The sequence below is a fragment of the Carlito syrichta genome, unplaced genomic scaffold (genome assembly GCF_000164805.1).
Source record: "Carlito syrichta isolate Samal-C Ts95f unplaced genomic scaffold, Tarsius_syrichta-2.0.1 Scaffold307912, whole genome shotgun sequence".
Taxonomy (NCBI): Eukaryota; Metazoa; Chordata; class Mammalia; order Primates; family Tarsiidae; genus Carlito; species Carlito syrichta.
Genome location: NW_007252008.1, coordinates 233,509 through 248,650, shown reverse-complemented (window position 1 = coordinate 248,650; position 15,142 = coordinate 233,509). Strand labels below are relative to the sequence as shown.

The following is a 15,142-nucleotide window of genomic DNA, read 5'->3' as shown; positions in this document are numbered from 1 at the left end:
TTACATTTAGGTCTCTGATCCATTTAGAGTTAATTTTTGTGTATGGGGATAGATAGGGGGTCCTGTTTCAATCTTCTGCATGAGTGTGGTGATTCCTAAAAGCTCTAAATATCAACCTCCCATATGACCCCACAATCCCACTACTGGGAATATACCTCAAAGATCTCAAATCACTCTATAAAAAAGATACCTGCACACGTATGTTTTTTGCAGCATTGTTCACAATAGCAAGAACCTGGAAACAACCATGATGTCCATCAAAAGAGGACTGGATTAAAAAAATGTGGTACATATACATGATGTAATACTACGCAGCCATAAAAAAGAACAAAATCATGAGTTTTGCAGCAACCTGGATGGAACTAGAGTATATAATACTGAGTGACCTCTCACAGAAACAAAGATCTGAGTATCACATGTTCTCACTCATATAGTGGGCCTTGATCATTCAACGTAATTCCATAAGAAAATGACTGACAGTGGTGTGGGGGAGGGGGGGAGGGGAAGGGAGATGGGAGTAATGGTAGTAAATGTCTGTCTGGGGACGAGGAGACACCTCTTATCAACAAGGGTGCCTGAACGAAGCATATTTGTATACCTAGCCCTTAACTGTATCCCACAATATCATAATAAAAAATTTTGATTATGAAAAAGAAAAGAAAAAGCCCTCACTTGTAGCATTCTGTGATGTCAATACTTCTGGCATGGCCAATTTTAATAACTTCAAGTGACAGCATGACGTCACTGAATATGGAGCTGAGAAGACACATGCACTGTTGGTTCTTGCCAGCTGGCCCTGTGCACTGCTGACCAGGCTACACATTCTGCTTAAAAAAAAAAAAAAAGTACATACCATAGACAATCTAAAAATCATAGAAATGCAGGGAAGAATTCAGAGAGAAAAAAAAGTTCTAGGAGTTTCATCACCTCCTCACAAAAGACTTAATAATTTGATATATTCCATTCTTAAAATGAAAAGCAGTTTCTGTGCATGGATTGCTTTTAATGTTTAGTTTTTACATAGTTGTCAACACCATAATGAAGTTCTGTTTCTTCTTTTTTTTTAATCCAAACATTACATAAGCATTTTCTTATGGTATTATGAATGTGTCCTAAACATTTATTAGCTGTATAATACTTTAATGCATAATCAAACCTGACCATAGCATGGTACCTTAAGCTTTGTTTTCGATTTTTGATTGAAAATGATCTTGCTTACCTCAAATAACACCCTCAAATCTCCCAGAAATATTTTTGAAGAAGTCTGAGGGAGTGGTTGTCCCATGAGAAAGACAAAGGGAAACCTCTGGGAACAGCTGTCTCAGTATTGGCCAATCCCTGGGGACCACAGAGCCTTGAACCGAGTGACTCTCATCTGTTAAGAGACTTCCAGGCTTCAGTTCTCCAATCCCACGTCTTTGTCAGCCTTGCTCACCACCATATCCAGGTTGCTCTAGGAGCTGACTCTCATTCCTCTGCCTCTGGGTTCATCCCATTAGCTGATCTGGTCTCTTCCACTTTCCTCTCAAACATTCCTGCTCTGCCTTGGGACTCCTGTTTTACGGCAAGCAAATGCCTATCAATGTTTGATGTTTTAGGAATGTTTCTTTTATTTCTAGCATTAATAGCACACCCTAGGTAACCCCTAAGAACAAGTGTTCTCTGCACTTCTTGCAAATTGAGGCTCAGTTTTTTCTTTTCTTGCGATCACATTTATTCCCCTCAGAACCAGTTGGGTTCTCCGGCTCCTCAATGTCACTTCCAGATGACTTCCCCACCCTTTTTTCCCCTGTTGTTTGTTTCTTTTTTTGAGTCAGAGTCCCACTCTGTCTCTCAGACTGTTGTGCAGTGGCACAGTCCTGGCTCACCACAGCCTTGAACACTTGGGCTCAAGCAATCTTCCCTCCCCAGCCACCTGAGTAGTTGTTGACTGTAGGAACATGCTACCACGCCTGGCTAATTTTTTGACTTTTTATAGAGATGAGGCCTCACTATGTTGTCCAGGCTGTCCTTGAACTTCTGGGCTCAAGCAATCCTCCTGCCTCAACATCCCAGAGTGCTAGGATTGCAGGCGTGAGCCACTGTACCCAGGCAACTTCCCTCTTTTGTCCTGTCAAATACCACTCCTTTGAGGAGCACATATCCTGCCACATCATCTCTCTCCCAATCCCTATTACTGTCACCTGCCAGCCTCCTGGTCACTCTTTCCTAGTGACTGAGGACCTCATCTCTGGCTCAAAGCCTCCCTCTCCATCACAGCCTGTGTCTCACCCCAGTGACTTCATTTTCCCTGAGACCACCACCAGTACTCTGGCATCTCACTGCCAAGACTCCTCGTGTCCAGTGACCTTTCTGTCTACTCTACCTCAGTTATCCTCTCCCTGATCACACCTGGGCTGAGTGAGCTTCAAAGTCAGACTTCCCAATTCGAACTCTGGTTTGTCACATAACTGGAGCATTGTGGACAATTTACTGTCCTCATTGAGCTGCTGAGAGGATGAAATGAGACGATGCATCTGAAGTTTTTGGCAGAATGACTGGAACACCATAGGTGTTCAATGAATGCTAGCTATTATCGTTTTTGATTCCATTTCTTAAGCATAACATGTGATTTCTCTTTCAGTTCTTTGCATATGCGGTTGCCTTGACCAAGAATTCTTTCTTCCAACAAATCCTGCTACTGCTTTGCTTCTGCCCACCCAAATGCTGTCTGACTAACTCACACTAACCTCCAGGACTCAGCTGATTGCTCACTTGGACTGTTGAGCATTTCATGACTCCTTGGTATTGAAGGTCCCTTCTTTACTGCTCTCCTGGCTCTGTGGACTTACTCTCATCTCAGCACTTACCACTGTATGGGCAAGTTTGTTTACCTCTCGGATTGCCCAGCAGACCCTGAGAGCTTTGCGGGGGAAGAATGAGTTTGGTTATTATTTTATTGCCAGCATAGTACTACTATAAAGTAAGGGTTCACAAATATTTGCTAAGTGAATGAATAAAATGATAAATCACTTTGCATAACTACAGCTCTCTCCTTGTAGGAACAGGTCAAAGAAAGGAAGTTCCTGGGAACTATGAGGAAACTTTCTGGCTCAGAGGACTACAACCCCGGATTCATTGAATGTCTTTGGTGATATGAATGTGTCTCCTGCAAAAGATTTCTGTAAGAAAAAATACTTTTGAAACAGCTAATTTATGTACTCAATAATACCTGTCTTTAAGAAACAAAAAGAAACGTCCATTAAATGAGTTCCAGAGTCTATACCCAGACAACCATGATAAAAAATGTGGTTGCTGAATTAAAAAAAAAAAATGAAACAGTGAATAACATATTGGACAAAGCAGAAAATTGAATTAGTCAGGCAGAGGACATTGATTATTCACTGAGAACATTTTAGAAAAGTAAAACATGGTGAAAACGAAGATAAGAAATATAATAGAAATAGAAGTGAGATGCTCAGAGTTTCTAGCTACTAATAAAAAGATTTTCCGAAGAAGATCAAAATCAGAGAAGTGAAGAAATAAACAAAACTCCTGTAAGCATCTTTTTTATGTCTTCATGTTAATGGTACTTTAAAACCTTTCATATTAGTCATAATAGCAAATAAAACACCTTAAAATTAGATGAATGTTTACTGCTTACAAGACACTGTCCTAAGGGCTAAACATATAAACATTTCATCAAGATCTCATAGCAATTCATAATGTATACACTATTATTAATCCTATTTTTCAATTGAGAAAATTAAGACTCAGAGAAGTGATAAAGTAACTTGCCCAGTCATATAGTTCATGAGTGTGGCCCCCCTGTAGATTACTTTGGCGGTGAGTTCTTGACTCATGTTGGGTAAATCATCATCATAATTCTGGAAGTGTACTGAGAAATGAATGCTAGTCTCCAGCAAATTGAAAATACAACCATGTACATACTTTCTGTCATATGGTTTGTTTGGCCAATGGTGTGCTAGCATATGTGGGACAAGCAGAGACTTGAAAAGCATTAGTGCAGTGGGGCTTGTCCTCTCTTGCTGCTTTTGAAATCCAGCCACCACGTGAAGAAGCCTAAACTCTCTTGCTGGATAGTGAGAAACACATGGTTTAGTCATTCCATCACCCTAGTTGGCACACTCTTCCAAGTGCCAGATGTGTGAGTAAGGCTTCCTGGGTTATCCAGCAGCCAGATAACCCACAGGTGACAACAGAAATATGAGAAAGTGCCACATAATTCAGTTGGGTCAATACAAATTAGACCAGTCAGTCATCCAAACTTATAACCTAAGTGGATAGTTGTTATTTTAAACCGTCTATTTTGGAGTGGTTTGTTACTCAGCAAGTGCCAACTGGTGCACTGTCCAAAGTCACTTTTATCTGCATCAGAAAGTCCTAATTATTACAGAGTACATTTTTTTTCAGATCTAAAATATATTCGGGCCTGAACATTGACAGTGAGAATTAGATTATGGGTAGACTTAATATTTCAATACTTTTGAATTTTCTGGATTAATATATAATCCTTTAATCCTGGAAGTATTATTTTTTTCCCCTAAAGCACACTACCCCTTTGTAGTCAGGAGAAGAATGTCAAACAAATCTCAGTGGACTGATCTTCTGCAAAATGCCTGATCAGTATACTTCAAAATTGTCAAGGTCATCAAAAATAAGGAAAGTCTGAGAAACTGTCACAGTCAAAAGGAGTCTAAGGAGACATGACAACTAAATAAAATGTGGTATCCTGGGACAGGAAAAGGACATTAGAGAAAAACTGAGGAAATCTGAATAAAGCATAGATTTTAGTTATTAATAATGTATCAATATTGAGTTTAAAAGTTGTGATAAATGTACCATACTAGTCAGACACTAATCATAAGGGAAACTGGGTGTGGAATATTTGGGAACTTTTTGTACTGTCTTTACAACTTTTCTGTAAATCTAAAACTGTTCTAAAATATAACATTGTTTAAAAAAAGCAATAAGAAACTCAGTGAAAATGAGCATAAATAACATATTGATGAAACATAACTATATTTATTTCCAAAAATTATTAAAGAAAGTGACATTGTTTTGCAGTTCTGCAAATCCCTTTAATGTCTGGGTTAATAGAAGACAATTGGCTTCTCATATCTGGTTCTATTTTCAATCTGTTGTGATATTACAAAGCATGGGACCTCTGGAAAACTCCACTGTATACTCATAAGAGAATGAGTGTGAAAAAGGCAAATAATGCTTTTGTATCTTTATATAAATAAGTTTGACCTCACAAACTTCTTGAAAGTATCTCACCAGTTCCTCTGATCACACTTTGATAACAGCTCATCATTATTACAGGAAGAACAGGCTACAAACCCTGGATTATCAACAGAAAAACTAGCAAGGGGAGATGAAGATAGGAAGTGACAAGTTTTTTTCTCTATAAATGAAAGTGAAAACCGATTCTGCTATTAGCATTTTTCGTCAAAATGCATTAATATAATGTCAATTGCCATAGTAAACATTATAAATGTCAATGGCTAAATAATAGCAAGAAACTTTTTTTAAACTTTAAGATGACTATTTATAGAATAAAATAGAAGATATTTATCTTTGACGTTACCAAAGATAATCGCCAACAAAGTCAACTATAAAACAAAAACACAATGAAGAGGAGACAAAAAAACCCCAGAAAATGTGAGACCAAATGCTAGAGGACAACCAACTAAAACAAATATATGGATTAATGGCAGGTCTTGACCTGATTTCTTGTCACATTACCATACTAAAATCTCCATGGAGGTGGGGGTGGGGGTAGTGGTGGGGGGAGAAATGTACCTTGCTGGGCACAAAAGGTGCAGGTGCAAAATAACAGGAAAGACTGTACACATTCAAGTGTCTTCTGGAAGAACACACCTTTACCCAGGATTCCCCACCCCAATTTCTACCTACCTGCTCTAAGAACCCTTAAAATTTCCTTTTACCCTTCCCCCAGGGAGAAGGTGTTTTTACCATGAGCTCCCTTTCTGCATTCCTTGATTGATGAACAAAGTTTCTGCTCTGCTTTGCTGAAATTGGTCTCATTCTATTGGTGCAAATGGCATCAGGCAGAGAAAGGACCCCTTAGGGTCAAGTGACCCCTTTATGGGTTGGTAGCAGCATCACTCTTACTCTACAACTGTAAGTTATCAGAAATCCATGCGAACAACTTGAACAAAACAATAAGATGATTCGCTATCCAACTTTGAATCCTATGCGTCCAGAATGCACTATCTTCCCATGTCTATATTTCAGTCCATAAAAAGCAGTTAAAGAAATTCCAAAGGAGGGGGCGGGTGGGGGAGGATCGCTGGCAAGATCCTGCCCCCGCCCTCGCCCCCAATGCACACTTGGTCAGCTCTAACCAGCCATGATCAAGGTGATCCTCATCTTCAACAACCACGGAAAGTCATGACTCTCCAAGTTATAACAGCCCTGCAGTGAAGATACACAGCAGCAAATCATCAGGGAGACTTTCCATATGGTATCTAAGAGAGATGAAAATGTTTGTAATTTCCTAGAAGGAGGATTATTAACTGGAGGATCTGATGACAAACTGATTTATAGACATTATGCAACATTATATTTTGTCTTCTGTGTGGACGCTTTAGAAAGTGAACTTGGCATTCTAGATCTGATTCTAGTATTTGTGGAAACATCAGACAAATGTTTTGAAAATGTCTGCGAATTGGATTTGATTTTCCACGTAGATAAGGTTCACAATATTCTTGCAGAAATGGTGAGGAGGGGGGAATGGTATTGGAGATGAACATGAATGAGATTGTTACACAAATTGATGCACAAAATAAACTGGAGAAATCTCAGGCTGGCTTAGCGGGAGCTCCAGCCTGTGCTGTATCTGCTGTAAAGAATATGAAATCTTCCTGAGATCCCAAGAAATATTAACACTGGTGACATCAGTATAAATGTGCCAAACCCTCTTTTAAATAAAAAAAATTAAAAGGCCATTCCTAGAAAAATCCAGGGGGAAAAGTCATCTAAGTTTACCATACAGTTGTTATCCAAAAATAGAGAAGAGTCTTAACTTTTGGTCTTGGATTTAATCAAGGTTGTGTAAAATCAGTATGAAAGATCAATGTTTCTTTTCTTTCTCGGTGATTTTAAAGAAATTGAGAAGTTCCCATGTGATTTTTTTTTTCTTTTTCTTTTCTAAACTGCATTCCTATGCCCACCTAAGGTATGCCTCTACGTATTGGCTACTACAGTATTTCAAAAAGTGTTTATAGATATTTCTTTAATTATGTACAACCTAAAATGGTGTTTTGTACGGATCACAAGAGCAGCATTCCTTAATTCCTTCTGCTGTTTGTCGCAAAATTGTTATTTAAAAAACCAAGTATGAGCTGGGCTCGGTGGCTCAGCCTGTAATCCCGCGCCTTTGGGAGGCTGAGGTGAGTGGATTGCCTGAATCCGCGGGTTCGAGACCCGCCTGAGCAGCGAGACCTCATCTCTACAATAAATCAAAAAATCAGCCGGGTGTGGGAGCGCATGCCTGTAATTCCAGCTACTTGGAAGGCTGAGGGGGAAGGATCGTTGGAGCCCAGCAGGTCGAGGCTGTGGTGGCCGGGAGTGGCCACTGCACTCCAGTCTGGGCGACAGAGTGAGACTCCAACTAAACCCCCCCCACAAAAAAACAAGTATGTATTGTATGAAAACATTATGACCTTTTTCTCTCAGTTTAAATAAATTCCAAGGTAACTGAACTTCTAAAGTACCTTTCTGTTTGTCTGATAACTACTTTAGCAATATTTTTTTACAATCTTCTGACTCAACAAAGTAAATAAAAATATATTTTATCACTGCTAAAAAAAAAGATATTCCAAAAGGTAAACTTTGGTATGTCATAATATCTATTTTTATGAAAAAAGAAGGAAGGAAAGGGCGGAGGGAGAAAGAGATAGAGGGAGGGAAAAAAGAAAGAGAAAGAAAGAAAGAAATTTAAAAGAGGAAGGAAGGAAGGAAAGAAAAGAAAGAAAGGAGAAAAAAAAGAAAAAAGAAAAAAAAAAAGGAAGAAAAGCAGGCAGGTAAACTTGAAATATCTTGGGCTGAGGCGGAAGGATCGCCGGAGCCCAACAGGTCGAGGCTGCGGTGGCCGGGAGTGGCCACTGCACTCCAGTCTGGGCGACAGAGTGAGACTCCAACTCAAAAACAACAACAACAACAACAAAAAATCCAAATATCTTGGACTAAAAAAAAACTTTTCTAAAGGTCTACTGAGTCAGGAGGAAAAAAAATCTGTAGAGAAGATTATTTAAAAAGCAAAGAACATGAGAGCAATATACCTTACTGCTTATGGAATGAAGACAAAGTAAATTTAATTGGTAGATGTTTTCACTTCTGCAAAGTCAAAGCAACCATCAAGAGAGCAAGGAGACAGCCCACGGACTGGGAAAAAATATTTGCCAACTCCATGTCTGACAAAGGCCTAATATCAAGGATCTACAAGGAACTCAAATGTGCTGAAAAGAAAAAAACAAACAGCCCCATTACAAAGTGGGCTAAAGATATGAACAGACACTTCTCAAAAGAAGACATACGAGCGGTCACCAGATACATGAAGAAATGTTCAACCTCACTAGTCATCAAGGAGATGCAAATTAAAACTACACTGAGATATCACCTAACTCCAATCAGAATGGCCATTATCAATAACTCAAAAAATAAAAAATGCTGGAGAGGATGTGGTGAAAAGGGAACACTTCTACACTGTTGGTGAGAGTGTAAACTGGTACAGCCTCTGTGGAAATCAGTGTGGCGATTCCTAAAAGCTCTAAAAATTGACCTTCCATATGACCCCACAATCCCCCTACTGGGAATATACCCTGAAAACTCAAATCACTCTATACCTATACACGTATGTTTATTGCAGCATTGTTCACAATAGCAAGATCATGGAACCAACCATGCTGTCCATCAAAAGAGGACTGGATTAAAAAAAATGTGGTTCATATACACAATGGAATATTATGCAACCATAAAAAAGAACAAAATCATGAATTTCACAGCAACGTGGATGGAATTAGAGTTTATAATACTGAGTGATCTCTCACAGAAACAAAGATCTGAGCATCACATGTTCTCACTCATAAGTGGACCTTGAACAACTACCCTAATACTATAAGAAAAGGATTGACAATGGCGGGAAACTATGCGGAGGGGACAGGGAGGGGAAGGGAGGTGGGATTAATGGTAGTCAATATCTGTCTAGGGAAAGGAGGGGCACACCTCATCAACAAGGGTAACTGCACAATGAATATTTGTATACCTAACCCTTAACTGTACCCCACAACTTTAAAATAAAAAATATATATTAAAAAAATTAAAATAAAAATAGACTAATCATTAAACTAAAAAATCTAGAAAATGTGCATTTAAACAAACTTAAGAAAATAAATAAATAAAAGGTAGTGTAATTGATAAATTCTTTTGGCAAGCATTTTGAATAAAAATAGAGTACGTATAAATAAAATAATAAAAGATGATGCATAATTGTGTCTTATTAAATTTAGAAGTCATTATGAAATAGATTTTTTTTCTTAAAAATGTAAATTAGCAAATTGAAAAACAGAAATATTGAAAGTAATGGAATAAAATGTATTATAGAGTTCCTTCCATAAAGGGCTCTAGGACCAGCTGGTTTTATGGGTGAGTTCCTTTGCTAATTCCTATGCTATTTCAGAAAACAAGGATAGTTTTAAAAGCATCCCTAACACCTTGATACCAAAACCTGACAAAGACTGTACAAAACACAGCAAATATTGCATTTTGATATTAATATAAAAATCTTAGCTAAAATAACTAGTCAATATAATATAGTCATAATTCACCATGACTAATATTTATTCAAGAGAAACAGGGATAGAATTATAATTATTTGCATTTATAAAGTATATTAATACTTACTTTTCTCAATAAATACAGGCTTATTTTGATACAACTCTTTTTTTTTTTTTTTTTGAGTTGGAGTCTTACTCTATCGCCCAGACTGGAGTGCAGTGGCTGCTCCCGGCCACTGCAGCCTCGACCTGCTGGACTCCGGCAATCCTTCCGCCTCAGCCTTCCAAGTAGCTGGAATTACAGGCACGCACTACCACGCCCGGCTAATTTTTTGATTTACTGTAGAGATGAGGTCTGACCAAGTTGCCCAGGCGGGTCTCGAACCCGTGGGCTCAGGCAATCCACTCATCTCAGCCTCCCAAGGCGTGGGATTGCAGGCTGAGCCACCAAGTCCGGCTTGATACAACTCTTTATTACACTAGTAATAGTATGATGCTTCATAAAATAATAAAATGATTGAGAAACAATCTTCTCAACAAAGTTCCCGACATTGAACTTAATTGTGAAACCAGTAACTAACAGCCTACTTAATGGTAAAGTATTGAAGGTGTTTCCAGAAAAGTAGGAAAGTTAACAAGAAGTCATTATTATTTAACACTGTAAAATTTTGATCATTACAATACAACATTAAGCAGAAATAAGAGGCATAACCACAAAAGATGGAGACAAGTCATTATTTATAGATGACTTGAATGTATTTTTAGGAAATATACCGGCTTAGTCACTATTGAATCAATACATTGGCTAGATCATAAAAATTAATTACTTTGATACTAATTGGAAGATATAAAATACATAATTTCAAAATGTGTATGTAATACTTCAGTTCAAGCCCAATGTAGTTCATTCCTTTTTCCTCTGAAATAGTTTCTGAATTTATCAAAGAAATGTAAAAATCCATTTCAACTCTGGAAACAAGTGCAGGGTCACAGCAAATTTCTTCAGGTTACTGAGCAGTTGAGAAGCAACTGAAAGGGGATCTAGCTCGCGGGAGGAAGAACAACCCACTTGGGAAAGCAACCCATTTGGGAAAACTTGCCTCATTGAGAAGGCTGCTGGGTGAAGCTGAGGCAAGGCTTGAGAGATTGGGTGAGACCAAACCCCAAACCTACTATCAGCTTTGAGATGTGTCATAGGAATCAGGGTAAGAAATAGACAGCTCAAGGGCCAGTGTGCAGCTTTGCATTGGCTTGAACAACTGAAGGCATGAACTTTAATGACTGAAGGAGGGGCAGGGCTCTGAATCCCTCTAGATTACCCCTATACTGTAAGGAGGCAACTGGAAAGAGTAGAACCACAGCAAATCCATACTTGCTCCTTCTTCCTTTATCTGAGATTGAAAAATTTGAGTAGAGACCCCTACAACTCTGAATCCATTTTAACTCCCCATATACTGGACTACACTTTATGAAGAGGTGCAGAAAAGAAAATGGTTGGATGTTTGACAGGGTTAATGTGGGGAAAAAGTAAATACCTCTTTGTGAAAGATCTTACTTCAAGAAACAGGTGGAAGTTAAAAATGATCCCTTATTTGTTTTGAAAAAAGATTTGAGCCGGGCTCGGTGGCTCAGCCTGTAATCCCGCGCCTTTGGGAGGCTGAGGTGAGTGGATTGCCTGAGCCCCCAGGTTCGAGACCCGCCTGGGCGGCGAGACCTCATCTCTACAATAAATCAAAAACTCAGCTGGGCGTGGTAGCGCGTGCCTGTAATTCCGGCTACTCGGAAGGCTGAGGTGGAAGGATCGCCGGAGCCCAGCAGGTCGAGGCTGCGGTGGCCGGGAGCGGCGCTGCACTCCAGTCTGGGCGGCAGAGTGAGACTCCAACTCAAAAAAAAAAAAAAAAAAAAAAAGATTTGAGCGGCTGTTGCACCTATGAAAAGGGCAGAAAATACCGTTTTTAAATGAAAACATGATTACAGCATTAAAAATGCAATGGAAGCAGTGGAGAGCAGATAATCTCTTGATCTTAAAATTTCATCTTAAATGCTTGAGAATTCACAAAGAAAACATTTAAAAAGATGAAAGAAATTATTGAGGTTAGTAAAGTAATGGGAACACTGAGAGTAGATTTGAGGGAAACTACTTATGTGTAGAACTAATTCTGAAAAGGAGAGCAGAAAAGAGAACAGACAATTAAAAATTTTTTTGAAGGAAAATTTACTTGAACTAGAGATCTGACTTTAGATTGGAAAGTCTCAGCAAAGAGAGAAAAAGACAATGAAAGCCTCTAAATATGCGTGTATCCTGGTGTGGCTTTTGAAAAATATATAAATGATAAAGAAAAAATTTAAATGCATGCAAAAAAATTAAATGCATGCAGACAGCAATCACAAATTATCTTAAATGAAAACGATCAGATGACATCAGATTTCTTCACAAAACTGAATGCCAGAAGACCATGGAAGAACGTCTTAAGAATTTAGAGGAAAAGTTATTGTGTTCTATTAGGTGCTAAAATATTCATTTTATTTTATCTTTTGAGTTCCTGGTGATTTTTTTCAGGTGATAATATTTTATTCTGGAAGTAAAGGTAAAAATTTCACACTGCTGAATTAAAAACGCAATGGAGATAATTTATACTCAGTATGGAGAAATTTAAATTGCAGTTAGGAAAAAACAAAAATTTTAGATGATCTATAATCCCACATCAAAGACAAAAACATTGAACATAAAGCTTTGCTAAATGTCTTTCCAGACTTTCCCCCATAATCTGTAAGTACATATACACACTTTACACAACACACAAATAACACTAAAGCACATATAACTTTGAAGTCTGCTTTACTTACTGATCATAATAGTATGAATATATTTTCATGTTAATAAATATGCTTGTATAATGTAATTTTTAATAACTGCATAGTTTTTCTTTATATGGATGATCCATTACTTCTTTAATAAGTCTTCTATAATTTGGCATTTGTGTCTAATGTTACAACCTTACAAACCACATTGACATCTGTATCTTATATAATATTATTGCTAAAGACTTTCCAAGAGTGCAATTGCTGATACAAATCAATTATACATTGAAAATAGCACTTATTTTCTCCATAACCTCATTAATACTTAGCATTTTTATTAAATTTAATAGGGACCAGTCAAATGGAAATAAAATTGTATCCATTATTGGAATATGATTTTTCATATTCCTTATGAGCTGTTAGTTTTTTGAGCCTTTCCTTATTCTTGTTGGTAAGTTAGAGTTTCTATGTTAATTCGTCTCATATGTTACATTTTTCTCCCTCAATTTTTCTTTTTTTAATTTTTAATTTTAAATATGTGGGGATACAATTCAGGGTTAGGTATATAAATGTTCACTATGCAGGTACCCTTGTTGATGAGGTGTGTTCCCCATCCCCTTCAGCTTTTCACTACTGCCAATCACACCCCCACCCTGTCAATTTTTCACTTGTAGAAGTTCCTCATGGAGTTTCCTGACATATAAAATTTAACCAACACATCTATATTTGTAACTATATCTATTTATATGTTCAAACTAGCAATCTTTCATTCTGGATTTTGCCTTGGGTGTTATGCTTTGAAAGACTCTATCTACTCCATCCCAAATTATTTGGAATTTATATTGGTTTTAAGTTTGAGAAAGGAACCCAATTTTATGGTTAGTCTAGAGTTTCCCAGAATACATTTTATGGATAATATTGTGGGATTAATCAGAAGGTACAGCCCATAATCAAATGGTTTTGGGAAGCACAAAGTTTAAGCAAGACCATTGAATTTCTTTGCTGCAAAACTTACCAGAGTGAACACTAGTCATTGTAATGCAATTTGGAATGGTAAACGCTAGTAGCAATCCAAATATACATCAATGTCATACTGGAGAAGTATATTCTGGTTTTTCCACACAAAGAATACTATGCAGATGTAAAAGAAAGCAAGTGAGAATGCTTGCAGTGCACTGATGGGAAAGGTTATCAAAATAATAGGAAAAGCAGGAAAAGAATAGTGTTTATATTTTGTGTTAAGAAAGGAGACGATACAAATATATATTTACTTTTTTTTTTGGAGTCAGAATCTCACTCTGTCACCCAGGCTGGAGCAGTGGCATGCTAACAGCCATCCCAGTCTCGACTTGCTGGGCTCAGGCAATCCTTCCGCCTCAGCCTTTACAGGTATGCACCATCATGCCCAGTTAATTTTTTGATTTATTGTAGAGGTGAGATCTCACTATGTTGCCCAGGTTGGTCTCCAACTCCTGGGCTCAAGCAATCCTCTTGCCTCTGCCTCCCAAAGGACTGGGATTACAGGCATGAACCACCAGTGCTTGCTACATTTTCTTATATAGCATAAACTTTAGAAGGCTCACAAGAAAATAAGAATGATGATTATTCATGAAGAGTAGAGTCAGGAGGGAGCAAGGATTAGAGGGAGAACCTTCTAATTACCCTTTCACACTTTCTGGTTTTTAAACCAATCAATATATTATCTATCAAAATAAATACATTTAAAGAAAGGAAATCCCTTAAAGGCTCCAGTATACTAATATATATTGTGACTTTCTAATTTGGGTTTGTGGTGCAGTAGACAGTTATCTACAAACTCACTTGAGTACTGAATCCTACAGAATTTTAGGTTATCCAGGTTTCCAAAAGAGAAAAATTATTGAATACTCTTCACAAATTTGACATGCTATCTTTAGCATATACTAAACACAAAATTTTGTGTTGAGTTTCTCTCTCTCCCTCTCTGATTTCTAGTCTGTTTTTTTTTTTATTGAACAGTTCCATCCCTAGTACTGAGCATTTTGAGATCTAGAAAAGCAAGTTATTTCTTATCATTCTTTTTTATTATTCTACTGACATCAAAATTAATTCTTCTTGTTCTACATTTTCTTAAATTACTTTTATTCATTTAGTCTTTCAAATTATTCACTTTATCAACCAGCTACACATACTATAGGGAATAGCTTGGGAAGAATTGATATCTTTAGAGATTATATAAAGATGGAAAGGAAACTGCTTCCTATGTATTCTTAGACATTTTCTGAGTTTTGAATCTTGTGAAATGTATTTCTCAAGTATTCTCTTCTACTATTCAGTAAAGTCTAAAATGGCATGATATTTTTCATTTTATTCATATAAATCCTGGTGATTTCTTAATTATTCGAAGTGTTGAAAACAGACACATAACTAAGTTCATTTTATCAAGGATTATTGCTGATATAAGTTGCTTCTTTCTTTAACAGATACTACATTTTAGCAGATTTCTTTTTGACATTTTTTGAGTTGACTATATAATGCTTCCCTTTGACCAATTAATT

General features: G+C 37.4%; 1 protein-coding gene and 1 pseudogene across 1 annotated transcript in view; one reads left to right on the top strand and one right to left on the bottom strand.

Annotated features, from left to right (window-relative positions):
- The window catches only part of TACR1 (tachykinin receptor 1), a 158,326-nt gene that overhangs the window by 56,401 nt on the left and 86,783 nt on the right, over positions 1-15,142 (bottom strand). The window lies entirely within an intron of this gene.
- LOC103267075 lies at positions 6,377-6,967 on the top strand (annotated as a pseudogene).